The 19,361-nt window shown below is 41.9% G+C and overlaps 1 protein-coding gene across 5 annotated transcripts in view; it reads right to left on the reverse strand.

Annotated features, from left to right (window-relative positions):
* Window positions 1-848: 848 nt before the first annotated feature.
* The window catches only part of LOC121293956 (alpha-N-acetylgalactosaminide alpha-2,6-sialyltransferase 2-like), a 108,209-nt gene continuing 89,696 nt past the window's right edge, over window positions 849-19,361 (reverse strand). For 2 of the 5 annotated variants that reach the window (XR_005946649.1, XR_005946650.1), the window contains exons 12-13: window positions 18,222-18,277; window positions 849-2,074 (exon numbers count right to left, since the gene is read on the reverse strand). The gene's annotated coding sequence lies outside the window, so the exon portion shown is untranslated. The remainder of the gene's footprint in view (window positions 2,075-18,221; window positions 18,278-19,361) is intronic. The other 3 variants (XR_005946653.1, XR_005946652.1, XR_005946651.1) reach the window with 3 other exon arrangements.

Raw genomic sequence — 19,361 nt, forward strand, 5'->3', positions numbered from 1 at the left:
TCAAGTATAATGAAAATTATCAACCAAACGAGCTCCAACTCTAAATTCAGATCAAGCAATTAGGCGTACCTTCTACCCATTATCAACAACATTTCATTCAGAGACTATCAATGGCTAAGCATGCCATCTGTATATCAGCTTCAAAGGATTAAACCAAATTAAGTCCCTTGACTTAACCACTTTTTAGATAAGATGAACTATCTGCCACTTTTATTGATTGTGACTCAAAAACAGAGACATCTGGAAGATAAAAGTGAAGTATTACATTAAAATGAACAATCTGGAGGCTGCTAAAAGGAATCTAAAGAGAGAGGCTGAATTATTTAGTCATGTCAATCTTTTAATGTGTTGCTGCCTGGAGAAACTCGAGCTTGCGAATGATGTTATAGTATGTGCACGTTTCAGAAGTTCTTATCATTTTTAGTGAAATGGGGTGATGATCGTTTGTTCTCAAACTCAAAGAACAAATCTGTCAGAATCATGTCCAGGTACCATATGATTTGATCAAGATTACCTGGATGATTTATTTTATTGCATTTTATTGAGCAATAACATAACATAACGTGTGCATTTTCCAAGTCGCCAAACTACAGTAAAATTTGACTATTAAATTCTGGACTGATAATGTACGTTAAACCACTGCAAGCTTCTGACAGATTATCAGTTCATTCTGCAAAAATGTTTGCTGCTGTTTAGATTGTTCTGCTCATTACCCTGATGGGTGGCATAATCTTTTAAGAGTGAATTCCGTTTCATCAACAGTGGTTCTGGTTTCAATCTCCAGTGCTCTGTCATTTTTGATCCTGAGTGATCACTTATACTGGGTAATAAAGTGAAGCAGCAAGTCATTTTGAAAATCTAATCCATTTTATTTCCAATTAATCAGCACTTCCCACAAGAATATGAAATGTGTCTGAACTTTTGAATGTCAGATTAATGTGCTAAAATCAAAGCAAATGAACATAAGACAAAATTTTTCAGCTTTTCTGCAACAGCATTTCTCAGAAAAACTGGAGTTAAGTACTTGCATCCTTGACGGAGCTCACTTTCCAATTATACAGTTTCTATTGTTGGAAAAAAACAGATCTTCTTTGGCTATCTTCCATGAGTATCTATTCAATTGAATAGGATTGAAACCCATCCACTGATTTTTGCAGAGAAATATCACCTCCATTTAAAAAAAAACTGGTTCTTGGGATGTGGGGAACGCTGGTAAGGCTGCCGTTTATTGCCCTGGTAATGGGCTTTCTCCTTGAACGTCTGCAGTTCTTGTGCTGATGATGCTCCCCTGATGCAGAGAACTCCAGGTTTCTGACCCAATGATGATAAAGGTTGCATTTCCATATCAAGGTGGTAGGTGACTTGGGGATCTTGACATTGACATGATCTTGCTGCTCTGGTTCTTCTTGTGACAGAAGTCACAGGGTTGGGAAGTGCTGGCAAAATAAACTTGGTGAATACCTGCAGTTTTCAAATGATCAATGCACTTTTCAATCATGTTATATGCCTGAACACAGTTAAGTGAGCTAAATGCTAGAAAACTGATTTCAACTGAGAAATTAAAAAATCTGTTACGTTTGCCAATTAAATTATTTATAGTTTGTATCTGCAGTTTCAAGTTTCTCTAAGAGTGACCAAGACACATTCAAAATCATCTGTTCATTGCACTGACTTCGCCTTCACACCATATTTAGCTCTTACACAATAAGGAAGTTTTATCAGGAAGACCAGCAACAACTGCTATGCAAAATGAAGTTCAAGGGCAGAATTGTCTGCCCACTAAAGCTATGTCAGCAGTTTGTGTGGGCATGACCAAATGGGGAATGCATGATTTGCCACTTACTCATGCTTTAGTTTATCACTAGCAGTACATTAAGCAGAGTGAGTTTGAGCCTTAGTTAGTATTCTCCGCCTCTAAATCAGAAGGTTAGTGGGCTCAAGTTCCACTCCAGACAGTCCTGGTGAGTGCATAAGTAAGTTCTGATCTCCAAAATAATAGTTGAAATCCAGCGGAACACTCACATCCAATGGGAGTCAAGTGGTGACATTCCCCCATCAAATCCAGTCATTTTTCCTGAAAGGCAGATATGGATTAAGTTAACAATCTCTCAGGCAACAAAAAGAGGTATAATATTCCTGACTGCAGAAAATGAACTCTTCATGTATCACTGGCACCAGCCTTTCTTTCCTATTTTGGAATGTGTTAGGTATTATGATTCTCTGTCAGGCTATCATAGAATCATATAACATAAAAGGAGGCCATTCAGCCCATTGTGCCTTTTTTGGTCTTTGAAAGAAACATCCATTGGGTCCCTCTCCCCTGCTCATTTCCCATGAAAATTTTACCTTTTAACTACCTACCCAATTTCCTTTTGAAAGCTCCTATTGAATCTGTTTCCACCATTCCAGATCAAAGCAACTTGCTTCATAAAAAAGGATTTTCTTCTCTTTTTGTCTCTCCCAGCTCTTTTGCCAATTATCTTACATCTGTATCCTTTGATTACTGACCCAGCTTTCTATGGAAACAGTCTCTTCTTATTTCACTCTGTCAAAACCTTTCATCATTTTGAATTATTAAACCTTATTTTAGCCACTCCTGTTGTAAGAAGACCATTCACAACTTCTCTAGTCTCTTGATCTAACTGAAGCTCCTTATCTCTGGTAATGTTCTAGTATATCTGCTCTAGAGCCACCCCAAGGTTTGAACATCCTTCCTAAAGTGGGGTGCCAAGAATTGAACAAAATACCCTAACTGAGGTCTAGAATTTTACCCTCTGCCATTTGACAATCTTTTTAATTTTATTGGTTTGGTTTGGGTGGTTGGGTTAAGATTGCTCCTGTATATTTTTTTTTACATGAAGTGGCTCATCAGCTGCTTGAGAATTACCCTAGAGAATTGCTGTTACAGGTGGGTCATGGTGAGTTCCTAGCTTTAGATGGTCAGCAAAACAATTTTCTTCAGAGGCATGCATCATTCAAAGCCCACGTACTCCAACAATTTTGTTAGCAATTCATAAATTATGCGGAATAATCATTTTTGGAACTTCATAATTATCTTTGAGAATAAAGAAAAAGGAAAATGGTGCAAAGGTTTTAAGGTCACAATATTATGGTTGGGGCAATAGCGTAGAGGCCCTTCTGTTTTCACACATAACTTCTCTTCCTTTTTCAGTAAGCAGCACGAGCACAAAAAACAAACCTAAGGAGTCAACCCTCCCGGACTTCCAGAGGCAGGGATGGAGGTGAATGGAAGACAAGTGAAAAATCTGGTAAGGCAGGTGCTCATTATGGATTGATAAAACGGGCTTTTAACCACCTATTCACTCCATTAGTATGGCTGCCTATTCCTACCTCTGTAACATCACCCAACTGCCTCAGCTCATCTGCTGCTGAAACCGTCTTTCATGCCTTTGTTGCATCTAGACTAGACTTTTCCAATGCACGCTGGGCTGTTAGTCTGGATTCTACCCTCCACAAACTTGAGGCCATCCAAAATTCTGCTCTCTGTGTACTAACTCACACCAAGTTCCATTCACCCATCGCCACTGTTCTCACTGATCTATAATGGTTGCCTGTCAAGCAATGTCTTGATTTTAAAATTCTCATCCTTGTTTTCAAATCCCTCCCTGGCCCCATGCTCCCCATCTGTAATGTCCTCCGGCTCCACAGCCATCCCCGATCTCGGAGCTCTTCTAATTCTGGCCTCTTGAGCATTCCTGATTTTAATTGTTCCACTGTTGGTAGTCGTGCTTTCAATTGCCAAGGCCTCAGGCTCTGAATATTTTTCCCTGCACCTCTCCACCTCTTTACCTCACTTTTCCTCTCCTTAAAGCTTTCCTCTTTTACCAAGCTTTTGATCATCTGACCTAATATCTCTTTATGTGGCTCAGTGTTAGGTTTCGTTTTTTAATGCTTCTATGAAGCGCCTTGGGACATTTTATGATGTTAAAGTTGCTTATTAAATGTAAATTGTTCTGGTTGCTCCAAAACATTAAAGGGGAGGGTTTTCTTTTGTGAGCCAAATCCTTGTCACCAACTCACAGCTGTCAGCCGTCTTGGCACTGCTTTATGGAACTCGCTTCCGAAATTTCTCAGTCTTTGTTTCCACTTTAAGTAATATTTGCCAACCCCATTTTTACACACAAACTTTCAGTCTGTCCTCCTCACCTCTCTCCACTGGCTGTTCTCCAAATGATACGTTTCGTAAATCAAAAGCACCATGTAAATCCAACTAGTTGTTACAGGTTAATTGGAAAGCTGTTTAAAGGGCTGTCATGGGTGCAATGGGCTGAGCAGTTTCCTGTGCTGTATGATTCTACAATAGCCTGACAGAAAATCATAATACAACCCCATTCCACGAAAGTGGAGGTAGGGCTGGGGTCTAGAGATGTGCAAGAGTACACCGTCTGCATTCAGGACCAATCTCCGCTAAGAGTTATAGACAACCCCACCCTTGACCTATCTCCAACTAATACAGGAATGTAGGAACAGGATTTGGTCATTTAGCCCCTCAAGCAATGCACTGAGATCATGGCTGATCTGTGACCTAAATCTACACACCCACAAAAACATAAAATGCAGGAAAAACTCAGCAGGTCTGACAGCATCTGTGAAGAGAGAAACAGAGTTGATGATTCGAGTCTGTATGACCCTTCTTCAGAGCTGCACCAGGATTTAAGTCAGGTGCAGGGGCAGGGGTGGGGGGGGTGATTGGAATTAGGAAGAGGGGGAAATTCAATCTTTGTTGGGGGGGGTTAACCCCCCCACCAAATCACAGAACCACAAAGGGCAGCCCTGAAGATCAAACCCTCTCCCCTTCCTTCCCACCCTTTGGAGGAGGTGGTTGAAAAATTGGCCTGCCCACTCCCAGCTGTCTGCCCACGCCAAAGGTTTCATGGTGTGGGCTTGCGTATCATCAGTGTCAGTTGGCTTGGTAACAGGCCTAATTGACTCTTGATGACCTATTTGAACACGACAGGCAGGATGGTGGTTTTGATGCCTGCTCACCATCACTCCCCCACATGATGGGGTGGGGGGGTTGATGGTGAGGCTTGGGGGGCAGGTAGGTACCTGCCCCATTTTACGGGCTCCCCTGCCAGAAACACACTCCTGGCGGGCCTCACAAAATGAAACCCAGTGTTCCAGATGTGGCTGAACCATGGTATTGTATAGTTATATCATAATTTTACCCTCTTGTTCTCGAGATATAAAAGACAGTGTTCCATTCACCTTTTTGATTATTTTATGTGCCCCTCCATGACATTTTAATGATCTATATACATGGACCTAAGTCTCTTTGGCCCTCCACTGTTACTAGCACTTTACCGTTTAGAAAGTACCCTGTTCTATCATTTTTAAGTCCAAAGTGAACGACCTCACATTTACCTACATTGAAATCTATTTGGCACAGTTCCACTCTAGGGTTGCCAACCCTCCAGGATTGGCCTGGAGTCCCCAGGAATTGAAGGCCAATCTCCAGGACACTGCTGCGTGCGACCCTGGAGAAAGATCATCGGGATGTTAAAAACAATTGTTTTGTTTCATCAGTTTCTTTGAATGTTTCTCTTTACCAGATGCAACAATATTGAAAATGGGGGGAAAAAAGGCTGTTTGGCTGACAGTCAAGCATCACCCAATGGGTAATGAGTCTTTTTAGCTTTCCAATTGGCCTAGGAAGGCAGTAAGTCACACTGTGGGACTAATGGCTCGAAGGTGGGGGCAAGTCATGTGATAAAATCTCCAGGAATATATTTAATCACAGTTGGCAACCCTATTTTACTCATTCATTTAACCTATTAATTAGTTGTTAATTAATTAACTTATTGCTATTAGTTGTTGTTGCTAAATTTCTCTTTGTTATTTTGTGCTTCCATCCACGCTGCCGACAGGGCCGCCTATATTTGTGTCATCGGCAATTCGGAGTTCCTATCATGAGAGGGGCAGCAAAGGAGCTCGAGGGTGACCAACGTCGGAGAAGAAGTCCCAGTTACTGTGGGACTGGAGTCACATGTAGGCCGGATCAAAGGACAGCACATTCCCTTCCCTAAAAGACAGTAGTGAACCAGATGGGTTTTTATGATAATCAGTGATAGTTTCATGATCACCGGTTTATACTCCAGATTCATTAATTCAATTTAAAGCTGCTGTGGTGGGATTTGAACCCATGTCCCCAGACCATTTGCCTGGGTCTCTGGATTACCAGTCCAGTGACATTATCACTATGCCACCATCTCCCCGTTTTGTGGGCACAACATACCTGGGCAATTTTCCACACATAGCCAGGTTGATGCCAGTATTGTAGCTGTACCGGAACAGTTTGGCTAGGGGTGTGGCACATTCTGGAGCACAAGTATTCAGTACCATTGCTGGAATGTTGTCAGGGCACATAGCCTTTGCAGTATCCAGTGCCTTCAGCCATTTCTTGATATCATGTGGAGTGAATCGAATTGGCTTAAGACTGTAACCTGTAATGCTGGACACCTCAGGAGGAGGCTGTAATAAATCATCCACTCGGCATGTCTGGCTGCAAGTTCTTCAACCTTCTCTTTTGCAACTTTTACAGCATCTTTCCATCTATTTATCTTACTAAGTGAGAAGAATGACATGCTTCTCCTTACAATTTCACAAAAGTGAATTCTCCACAACATCACTCTTTGCAAGAAATACCAAAGTGCAGGATCACCTCAACAATGGCCTTTAGACATAGGAGCAGTGAAGCCAAGCTCCCGTATAAAAACAATTAAAAGGAAAAAAAAATCTCCTTTCGGGTTTTTTGTAATGAATTCAAGACACATTTTTTAATCTTTATAATTTTTCCACATGTGGTATGTAAAGGAAATCCTCCCTGCACTGCAGAAGAATTGAGTAAAAAAATGTTGGGATGTAGAAACTCATTGCAGTGGTAGGGTCTGGTACATAAAGGGTTAATGTGGGACTGAGTACAGTACCACCTACGCAGTGATGTAGGAAGGCAGGGTCAGTCTGTAGATGGGTAAAGAGCTAGACTGGAGTCAGCTCCATACCTGTACCCTCTGCGGTAAATATGTACATAGTGATGAGTTGTTAATGAAAACTTTCTGCTAACGTACTCTAGACTACGAAGCCAACTTCATGGTGTCCAAAGCAGGATTCTCCACTCATGGGGGAGGATTTTTCCTTTGTCTGGCGGGCTCAGTGGGGGTGGTGGGGAAGTGACTGCTGACCACGATCGGGTCCAGACCGCGATTTCATGCTGGCAGGCCAATTAAGACCCGCCCAGCGTGAAACGCGAGGAGCAGCACTCAACGCTGCCTGTGTGGTGGGGGGGAAGAGGGTGAGCGTGAACTTCATGCAGAGTTGCCTCAGGGAGATGAACGTTTTCCAAGACAAAAACTAAAGGTTTCTAAAATGTTATAAAACATGTCCTCTCTTGTGACTGTCACACAAGCAGGGCCATGTTATTCATCGAAGTTTAAAATTTTAATTTTATTGTTACCTGCTGTTGGAAACCACATCCTGCCTATGGATTGGGTTTCCTAAAAAAATGCTGTGGCTGCTTGGCCTTTTTGCCTGCCCGCCAACCGTAGGGTTGGACAGGCAAGAAAAAATAGCATTTAATTACATTGTTATTGGCCTTCATAGGCCTTTTAATTGTCGGCAGGTAAGCTGCCAACTCGGGCGTGTGCCCGCTGACCGAAATTTTGCGTGAGTGCGCAATGACCTCGGGACACTCGCTCAACGCCATCGCGTGTCATTTTAAATTCAAGTGGTCGGGTGTGTGCCCACCCGCTCGCTAAGCGAAAAATTCAGCCCATGGCGCAGCAATGCCAGCTCTCGTTGATTATTCACATCTGGTGGTTCCTGAAAATATTAGCAGACAGTGATAATGCTGACCTGTCCATTGTTACACCATTCTGTACATCTAAACAAAATGGTTATCATTGTCTATGTGGGAACTAATCTTTCATGGTAGGTAAAAGATAAATATAGCCTGAGAATTTCTCACTATTCTGACCTATAACCTTCATGCCATTAGATGTACTTTAGTCTTCACAAAATAATGACTACTGCAAAATTTCTAACACTAACAGAAACTGTTGGTAATCAAATAGCAATCCTCGTGCTAAAGATATGCAGATAAAATTTTTCCACGTTGACTAAAGACAAAATAAATTAATCCTAGGGGGTATGGTAGCAAAGTAGTTATATTACAGGATTCATAATCCATAGGCAGGGTCTCATGATCCAGGGACATGAGTTCATATCCCACCGTGGGCTCCTGGGGAATTTTAACTTCAATAAGTTAAATCAGTCTGGGCTGAAAAGCTAGTATCACTGATGGTGATCATCAAACTACTGGGTTATTATAAAAACCCAGCTGGTTCACTAATGTCATTTAGGGAAGTTACTCTGGCATCCTGGGGTATATATGGCTGTAACTCTTTCAAGTACAAACATGTTTCCATCTGTTCCTATTCAGATGAAGTTACATTGTTTGCCATTGTGAGATTTGAACTCTTGATACTCTTTTGAGTAAACCTGTTTCCATCTGTTTCAGATGAAGTTACATTGTTTCATAGTTTGCCATTGTGAGATTTGAACTCTTGATCTTGGGGTTATAAGCCCAGTACCATAACCACTTGGCTATTTAGGCCAAGCTATATACAGTTGTAACTCTTTCGAGCACAAACCCATTTCCATCTGTTTCAGATGAAGTCACATTGTTTCATAGTTTGCCATTGTGAGATTTGAACTCTTGATCTTGGGGTTGCAAGCCCAGTACCATAACCACTTGGCTATTCAGGCCAAGCAAATCAAAGCTGACATTCCAGTTCAGTACTTGAGAGAGTGCTGCACTGTCCAATCTGTTTCAGATGAAGTTACATTGTTTCATAATTTGCCATTGTGAGATTTGAACTCATGATCTTGGGGTTACAAACCCAGTACCATAACCACTTGGCTATTTAGGCCAAGCTATATGTAGTTGTAGACCCACAGCTACATGATTGACTCTTAACTGCCTCGTTTAAGGCCTAGCAAGTCACTCTATTGTATTCAAGAAGGTGATTCACCACCACCTTCTCAAGTGCAATTAGGGACGGGGAATGAACACTAGGCCTTGCCAGCGATGCCCACATTCCTTGAACCAATAAAAGGAAATCCAAGCCTTGATTTTCAAGCATCAAAAAGCTACTAGAATGACAATTTGAAGAGTGCTACTGTTTACGTAAAGGAATTGACGCTCCCATGTCAGTCTAAGGAGTCATTGTTATAAACGTATATAATGTTTTGTCGTGAGGCTATGCACCTTTATTTTGGAAATAGGATTTTCCAACTTTCAACTGACGAGAATTTTTGCAATTTGAAATGAGACTGAACAATCTACTAAAAATGCAAGGCCACCTTCCAAGGTGAAGGTGAAAACAAACAAACAAATACCCCCAGGGGAGGGTGAAGAGAGAGACATTTCCTATAATCCTATAATTCAGAGACCCATTGAAACTCATCACTCCCTAAAGAAGATACTAAAATGCAAAATGCTGGATATTGAAACAATGGCTGCCACAGGCAGACCCACCCAAAACCCCTTGGCAATACACAATGGGTGGACTCGTTCAGCCCAGGCTGTAGCCACTGCAGAGAGAGATGGCAAGAAAGCCTTCAGCAGAGGATACAGGCTGAAGGCTGGGCTCTCTCCCCCTCTCTCTTTTGGAGCAAGTGTATTACCCAGTTCAGAAGCTAACTTAACTGGAAATCTACCAGAGAACTGAGATCTCATAATAACTGCAACCTCTTCTACATCTGACAGCATCCATTAAACCAGCTAATTCAAATTGGCTGCAAGATCTATGCCTCAAGGGCAGGCGAAGGACACTTAACCATATATCCTTTTAACTTTATTTTTAAAATTGGACTCTAACTTCCCTTATTTCTGATACCTGTGTGCATGGGATGTCATACCTTTATTAGTTTTTTCCCCTCGGGTTTAGCGGTCAATAAATTTGTTCTTTCTTTGACTCAAGAAAACCGAGTTTGATTGGCTCCTCATTGCTCACAGCTTCAATAGTTAGGATTCAGAAAAGGCATTTCCTCATGAGAAAGAAACATAATCCTTTGTTGTGACCAGCCAACGGGGCTGAAGAGAAGGAATCCAGCTCACCCCTTCCCACTTGGTCCTAACAAAATAATAACATTTCTCACTGTGACATATTTTACAAATGAATAACCAAAGTGTTGTTAATTCATCCCATTATTTAGGGATGATTTCTGTTAGCAACATCTATGCCATAAATGTTCTATCTAGAGTTTTAATCGTACAATGGAACAGATTTTCATATTCACTGTCTGGTCAGTAAGCTGAAATTAATGGAACCATAATCTCACAGGTTCCATAAAAGCAGCAAATAGTCTCAACCAAATTACCACCCAGGCAGGAAGGCTAACATATACTCCAATTGCAAATAATACAAGGCGTGTTCACACACTTAAACAGAATGATTCCAGCTGCCCAGAGATCCATCTCAAGCCATAGAAACATGAGGCTGATGAGGTTATCAATACAATGCATAGCTCAAAGGGATTCACAAAAAAGAAACAGTGATGTTGAAAATCTGAGCTAAAATGAGAAAATATTAGAAGCACCCAAAACAGGGTTAGACCTTTACTTTGTCCTCCAGCCCTCCAACCTTTCTGAGATCCCATGAAAGCTCCTGCCTTGCCATATTTGATGAAACGGAGTAAAGGTGAACACTCAGTGGCAGTGGTAATCTGAAGTCCTTACTGCACTTTGCTTTTTGGATCAAAGTGAAAGGTGCAAGTTGATGTGAAAAGTAACAGTATAACATGCAAGGCAGATCCCAGTTTGACAGCCAAACACAGTAAAGCCAAACAGTGTGAGAAGTGACCGAGGGACCACCTCACACTACCAAAGGTTTGGACTGGCTGTAATGTAAGTCCAGCCTGGCATGAAGCTGCACTGCCCTTTCGTCTTTTTGACCTCCTGGAATGTTTTTAATACTGGGATAAAGAAGCTGGCCCCGGCCATGTATCCAGCATTAAAGGGGAGGAGCTATGGCTTCAGTGTCACAGCTCTTGGATACCTGTCACCAAATCAGTGTGATTTATGACAAGTGGTTTCTCTCTGTGCATCACAGCCAACAGATATCCCCTGGGGCAATTGGCTCCAACATAAATGCAGCCTAAATGACAATGTTTAGCTCATAGTATGTGCAGTTGTCACATCATTAAAATTCTTGAGTGCAAAAGTTTAAAATAAAAGTGATAGTTGGAGGAAAAGTCGTGTTTAATATGTTTTGAAACTGACAGTGCGTGAAACACAGGCCTGACAAATTACCACTTGATAATTCTCAGAAGAATAAAGCAAGTCCGCATCTGACATGCAGTTTGCTTTAAATAGCCAGACAAAATGATATATAAACCCAAAGAACAACAGACAAACCATTAGATAGTGGAGGGAGCCTGGATTCAAGAATTAAGGAGCACTTATCAGTGGTAAGCTTACTCTTTAAGTTTATATTTGCACAACCTAGACAGAAGAGTCTAGAATATCTAGTCCTGTTTGCAAAATAGCTCACATAGAAAGTTCTTAAAGATACTGAATATGAAAATGTATCTTAATCATTAACTTCCTTTAAAAGGGGAAGGTTTACCAATATATAAGTATAATTTCCTCTCTTATTTTGAGAGCACATGTTAAGGTATTTGCATAAATTCCTGCTTTGACCCAGTCAATATCCCAATTATTTTAAATGGTTTAACAATGGCAGTAAAATAAGGAAAACAAATATTTTCCTTAATGTATTAGCCAGTGTGCTAAAAATATCATCGTTCATCTTCAGGGCTTATTAACTTATTATCTATACATCAACTGTTTCTGCAATTCAGTTTATCTACTCATGGGTTCACTTCATGCTGAAGCTACACTCTTACCTCCTTCAAATTCATTCTGCAGTTAAAATAGCAACTGAATAAATTAGATGAGTTATACCAGTGGGAGAGGAAGACATTGTGGAATAAATACGATGCTAAGCCTCCTATTTTTGCTTAAACTGTAATAAATAAAATCAATTAAAATGTTGCTCGTTCCTTGTGATTTTACAATGTTGTAACATAAAACCATAGAGTGAAAGATACATTCATAAACAGAATCTTAATTGTCAGATTATTTTGTAATGCTTAATCGGCTATCCTTTTGGGAACATTTAAGTATTTTGTTTGCCTGCCTCTCCATCATGTGTTTTGAATCAGCAAGTAGATTTTGGTAAACGAAACTGCCCCAGGAGCCCAACATAAGGAAACACCAGCAGCTGCACTCTGTAACGATCCAGTGAAGAAGCGAACCAATCCGAAAATAGGTGATTGCGATGCAGTTTAAGTTACAAAATCCGCTAGCTGCGATATGCAAGTGGTATCATTTTGTTCTAGAGTTCGCTGTCTTTTTATAACAGTTTCTGTGTGGTGTTCAGGTTTCACTTCTATGGGGGCGGGGTGGGGGTGGGGGTGGGGGTGGGGGTGGGGAGTCATGTTAGCCTCACTCACTAGACAGGTGGGAAACTGCCAGGGCATTGCTCTCTGCTGGCTTCCATGAAGTATAAAATCAGGTCAGGTATAAAACCAGCAGTGCCCCTGATGGCACCTGGCCAGGGCTGGGTTAAAACAATTGCCCTTGTGCATCTCCGTTTTATTTTAAGAAATTCCACATCTTGTTGAGTTTGAACCATAGGAATTCACAGCGCCAGAAGGAGATCATTTGGTCCATTGTGTTTGCTTCGGTCAAAAAAAAAAGTTATCCAGCCTAATCCAACTTTCCAGCTGTTGGCCCATAGGTTATGGCACTTCAAGTGCACATCCAAGCAATTCTTAAATGCATCATGCATTTTTGCCTGCGTTTTCAGACAGTGAATTCCAGACCCCTATCACCCTCTGGCTGAATAATTTCTCCTCGAATCCTTTCCAATCCTTTCACAACAATTACTTTAAACCTATGCCTTGGTTATTGATCTCTCTGCTATGAGAAATAAATCCTTCCTGTCCACTCTACCTTGGCCCCTCATAAGTTCATAGACCTCAATTAAATCTGGCCTCGGCCTCCTCTATGCCAATGAAAACAGTCACAGCCTATTCAATCTTTCCTCATAACAAAAATTTTCCAGTCCTTGCAACATCGCCATAAATCTCCTGTGCATCCCCTCTCATGCAATCAGATCCTTTCTAAGACACAGTGAACAGGACTATGTGCAGTTTTCTCACAGTGGCCTGAGCTGTGTTTTTAATACAGCTCTGGTTCGGCCTACCTGCACAAATATTATACACCTTGGCTAATGAAGGAAAGCATCCTGTATATCTTCGTATCATCTTATCTAACTTGTGAGATCTTTGGACATGCACTCCAAGGTCCCTTTTTCTTCTACACTTCTCAGTACAGGTATCCTTCTATTTATCCTGAATTCCCTTGCCTTGTTTGGCTGCCCAAAATGCCCAATATCTCACACTTCTGCAGGTTGTATTCCATTTGCTACGTTTGTGCCCACCTGACCAGTCCATTGATGTATTTCCTGCAGTCCACAGCTTTCTTCCTCACTATCAAACGCGTGCACAATTTTTCTATCACCTACAAACATCTTATTCATGCCCCCTGCATCTGAATGTAAGACACAGGTGTATACCGCAAAAAGTAAGGGATCGAGGAATGAGCCCTGTGGAAGCAGCCTTCCAGTCACAAAAACATCCTTTGCTTCCTGCCACTGAGCTCATTTTGGATCCAAATTGCCACTTTCCCTTGGATCCCATGGGCTTTTATTTTTCCGATCAGTCTGCCATATGGGACTCTGTCAGTCCCTTGCTAAAGCCCACGTAGACCATATCAAATGCATTATCCTCATTGATCCTCCTCGCTCCTACTCCCGATATCCTGGTATCTCTCTGATACAGCATTCAATTTTACAAAAGAACGTAATAAAATGAAAGGAAGAAAGACTTGCACTTAAATGGCGATTTTCATGACCATTTGACATCTCAAAGCACGTAATAGCTGATGAAGTACTTCTGAAGTGTAGTTACTGTTGTAATGTAAGAAATACAACAGCCAGTCTCCCACAAACAGCGATGTGACAATGATCAGATAATCTGTTCTTGTGATGTTGATTGAGGGATAAATGGACACCAGGGATAACCCCTCTGCTCTTCTTTGAAATAGTGCAATGGGATCTTTTACATCTACCTGAGCAGGCCGATGGCGTCTCAGTTTAATCTCTCATCCAAAAGGTGGCACCTCTGACAGTGCAGCACTCCCATTATTGCACTAGAGTGTCTGCCTTGATTTTTGACAATGTTAACTGCAGGCTGGGGAGAAGTGGCTGCTTTGATCTTCTCATTTGCTTTTTGGGGGAGTGGGATAGACCACAATTAGAATTCCAAGGTTTGTATTGTCATGGATGTGAACTCCTGTTGCGCATCATACAGATTTTGGAGTGGCCATCCAGTAGCTTAGTCTTAGACCCAAGTGTTTTTTGTCGAAAGCAAAAACAGAATTACCTGGAAAATCTCAGCAGGTCTGGCAGCATCGGCGGAGAAGAAAAGAGTTGACGTTTCGAGTCCTCATGACCCTTTTGTCGATCCTGACTGGGTGAAATAGAGGGCTTTGGTAACCTTCATTAACATTGATCAGAATTCATCTGTCACCACAGAATGGATGGGGAATCAGTATTGCTGATTTCCACCTGTACTTTCTAGCACCGAATTTCCACTTCTGGTTGCAGATGTGGCCCGGCGTATTTAGTAAACGTGTAATTCATCACAATCAATTTCCAGATAATTATCTGCATGTCTAATGTTGTTGTTGTTGTACATCAGAAGAGGAACCCAACAAGATTAGAGATTAAATCACATTTGAAGACCTGTCTAGTTTGAGCAGTAGAGTGACAGTGGGATTGTAACCTCTTTCTGTTTGTAAAATTTATATAGAAAACCCTTCTTTCAGTGGATTTTTAGTCAAAACCTCTTGTTCTTCTTGTTAAAACAAAATCAAGGATCTAACTTTGGCAACACAGTCAGATAGCTGTTTTTATCAGCAACTTGCTGCCTCCTGAGGCTAGGATTTGAATTTATAAACAACATGTAAACATCGTCACTGTAAAAGGGAAAATGTGCAAATTCTGAAAGAATGGAGAAGAGAAAGACTTGCACATGTATAATGCCCTTCAGCACCTCCACCAAGAAAGCTGTGATCTCAATATGACTTCAGTGAAGAAAAAGAAGCCCAGCTTTGTGACCTCCATACTGAACAGCACCCAGTCAGTGTTTGATAAACATCTCAGCTCTGTGGCTTTACGGGAGCACAGCTTACCCTAGTAGCACATTGTACATTATATGGTAAAACGTGCCTCTCGCAACGCAGTATTAATGTGACTTAATGTGACGTGTTCACCCAACTTATGCGAAATTTGGGTCAACACTTGAATTGCAACAAACAACAAATGCGCACTTGATGTTCTTATTTCATTGTTATTATTAGAAAATTCCCAATGGCTCTATTCATGATAAGTCAGAAGATACGTTGGTTAGAAATGCAGAAACCTCGCACCATGTAAACTATATTATCACTCCGCTAAAGGTTAGCTATGTGCCCTTTAAGTCTGTTGAGCCAGTGCAAATTTCACTTAAGAGTCTGCTATTTCAACAGTAATAATAGTAAGAGAATCGTGTCCCGATTTCTGCAGAATTCTTATAGTTCTTACTTAGTCTATTTATGCAGCAAGTTAATTCATCTGAAGGACTGGTGAAAGCAGATTCAACAGGGAATGAAGGGACACCTAGCAGGACAATGGAGAAAGAGCAGGGGCATGGTACTAATTGGGTAAACCTTTCAATATGCTAGCAGAGGCATGATGGGCCAAAGAGCCCCCTCATGTATGACATTTTATGTTAGAGATTATGGCAGATAACAGAACCTGTTGAAAATTTGCGAAACTGTTATAATTTTCACTCAGAACACTTGCTTTGTCACCAATTCTATCCCACTCTCTGGCCACTATTTCAGATGAACAGTCTGCAACCTCGGTATCCCATCTTCCCCCAAGCTGCGCTTCAAACCTCATATCCTCCCTCTCCCATAGAGCTCCTACTTCCACCGCCATAAGATCACCATCCCCACATCCAAGGTGACCAACTCTGATTGAAAAAAAACAAGGGCCACTTCCCCGTGCAGCTGCTGGCAAATTGTGACAGTGGGCATCCGCAAGTGCATGACCAGCTGCTACCTACCGGATCGAAACCCCGTACACCAATGGGACACCCTGAACATGAGGCGTGGACCTGCCGCGCCTGATGCATGTCCAAGAAAATGGTCTCTGGAGACACCAGAAATATGGGACAAAATGGCTCCCAGGAAGGACTGACACGGGGTGAAAGGCTGAATTAAGTGATGGTCCCAAAAAATCTGGGACGGTTGGTCACTTTGTCCACGCCTGCCTCAGCCCAGTTTTCTTTTGTATTCATTCTTGGGATGTGAACATCATTGGCAAGGCCAGCTTTGCCTTTGAGAAGGTGGTGGTGAGCTGCCTTCTTGAACCGCTGCAGTCCGTGTGGTGTAGCCACACCCACAGTGCTGTTAGGGAGGGAGTTCCAGGATTTTGACCCAGTGACAGTGAAGAAATGAGGATATAGTTCCAGGTCAGGATGGTGTGTGACTTCGAGGGGAATTTGCAATTGGTGGTGTTCTCAGGCATCTGCTGCCCTTGTCCTTCTAGATGGTAGAGGTCACAGGTTTGGAAGGTGTGGTTGAAGGAGCCTTGGTGAGTTGCTGCGGCGCACCTTGTAGATGGTACATTCTGCTGCCACTGTGTGTTGGTGGTGGAGGGAGTGGATGTTTAAGCTGGTTGATGTGATGTCAAACAAACAGGCTGCTTTGTCTTGGATGGTGTCCAGCTTCTTGAATGTTGTTGATGCTGCACTGCAGGCAAGTGGAGAGTATTCTATTGTACTCCTGACTTGTGCCTTGTAGATGGTGGACCGGCTTTGGGGTTTCAAGAGGTGAGTTATTTACCACAGCATTCCCAGCCTCTGACCCGCTCTTATATGAGTTGAAACAGTGGAGAACTTTGCCCCCAATGCCCATTGACTCCAGTTTTGCTAGGGCTCCTTGATGCCACATTCAGTCAAATGCAGCCTTGATGTCAAGAGCAGTCACTCTCACCTCACCTCGGGAATTCAGCTCTTTTGTCCATGTTTGGATCAAGGCTGTAATGTGGTCAGGAGCTGAATGGCCCTGGCAGAATCCAAACTGAGCATCAGTGAGCAGTTATTGCTGACTAAGTGCTGCTTGAAGCACTTTGAATGACACCTTCCATCATTTTGCTGATTGAGAGTAGACTGATGGGTCAGTAATTGGCCAGATGGGATTTGTCCTGCTTTTTGTGGACAGGACATACCTGGGCAAACTTTCCACATTGTCAGGTAGCTGCCTGTTTTGTAGCTGTACTGGAACAGCTTGGCTAAGGCAGCTAGTACTGGGGCACAAGTCTTCTGTACAACAGCTGGGATGTTAAAGGGCCCATAGTCTTTGCATTATCCAGTGCCTTCAGTCTTTTCTTGATATCATGTGGAGTCCAATTAGCTGAAGACTGGCACCTGCGATGCTGGGGTCCTGAAGAGGAGGCCGGGATGGATCATCCACTCGGCACTTCTGGCTGAAGATGGTTGCAAATGTTTCAGTAGAAACCAAAGAACTGCACTGCTACCAGTAAATCTGGATATCAGTCTAATGCTGGGCAAATGTATTATCAAAAGGTGCTAATCTTTTCCTTATTTTCTCTTCTTACATCGTGTTGTGGGGTTCATCGCAATGGGTTACAAATAGTTTTTATAGTGAATTTTCTTGTTTCCCATAATTTCAGAGTTCCCATAACAGGCTTGACATTTTCAACTTAATACAGCTTCGACAAAGGCATAGTGAAATAAAACAAAGCCACATTTAGAATGATCTCTCCTTTTTAATTCCCCTTGTTCACTAACTCCCCCCTTGAGGGTGAGTGAGTCTTTCCTGATTCAGCCTGACAAAATCCATCACCATTGTAAATATCCTATTTAATATTCTGTTAGTCTTCTCAAACCTATTGAAAGCCTCTCCAGTACCTCAACTCTACGCACAATTGTAGTTTCACATCCTCATTTAAACTCAGGGTCTTTTGAAAGCTGGTGCAGTTGTAATATTAGCTGCTTCTTACCTGAGGGGGGAAATAGTTCTTCAAAAATACAGAACAATTGGGCCCATGTAGAATGTCTAGAGCAAATAAAATGAAATGGAAATCAGGGTCTGCAAACACAAGCAATTTATATTCCTTTTTTTTGTCCCCTTTAGCCACAGTCTACCCGATGACAATTTAGAAAAGAGCTTGCTCCCATGTGGCCCTCTGAATTGATGATGTGCAGAGGAATACCTCATAGTTCAATTGTCCCTCCTTATCTGAAAGGAAAAATTAGCACCCCACCCCCCACCACAGTGTAAAATTTCATGGTACATCATGTTGGGGTGCAAACACACCAGTCTCATTCGATCTTTATGACACCTGCACATACTTTTACAGTACAATTCAACAGTGGCTTCAAAAAAGCATAAGTGAATATTATTCCTTTCGTAATGGTGAAGCATATCAAGTCAAAGAGCTAAAAACAATGATACCCAAAGTCACTATTAGATCAAAATGTATTTTTATATTACACAGTGCTACCATGCACAGTCATGGTCTCTTTACCTAAGGAAGGAAATATTTGCCTTAGGAGTGGTGCAACAAATGTTTACTTGATTACTTCCTAGGATAAGAGAGTGAGATTGAATAGAATGGGCTGGCATTCTTTGGAGTTTAGAAGAGTAAGAGGTAGATTTCACTGAAATGTATTAAAGGTGTGACAGGATAGATTCTGAGTTCGTTTCTCCTAACTGGAGAGTATTAGAGATAAAAACAAAAAAACTGCGGATGCTGGAAATCCAAAACAAAAACAGAATTACCTGGAAAAACTCAGCAGGTCTGGCAGCATCGGCGGAGAAGAAAAGAGTTGACGTTTCGAGTCCTCATGACTCTTCGACAGAACTAGTTCTGTGGAAGGGTCATGAGGACTCGAAACGTCAACTCTTTTCTTCTCCGCCGATGCTGCCAGACCTGCTGAGTTTTTCCAGGTAATTCTGTTTTTGTTTTGGAGAGTATAGAACTTGGGTCTTTCATAGTCTCGGGATAAAAGGTCAGACTTTCAGGCCTGAGATGAGGAGAAATTTCTTTTCTCGGAGGGTAGTGAATCTTTGGAATTCTCTGACCCAGAGGACTGTGGATGCTCAGTCAAGGCTGAGACTGAAACATATCTGAGCAATG

Source organism: Carcharodon carcharias, chromosome 22 (genome assembly GCF_017639515.1).
Source record: "Carcharodon carcharias isolate sCarCar2 chromosome 22, sCarCar2.pri, whole genome shotgun sequence".
Classification (NCBI taxonomy): domain Eukaryota; kingdom Metazoa; phylum Chordata; class Chondrichthyes; order Lamniformes; family Lamnidae; genus Carcharodon; species Carcharodon carcharias.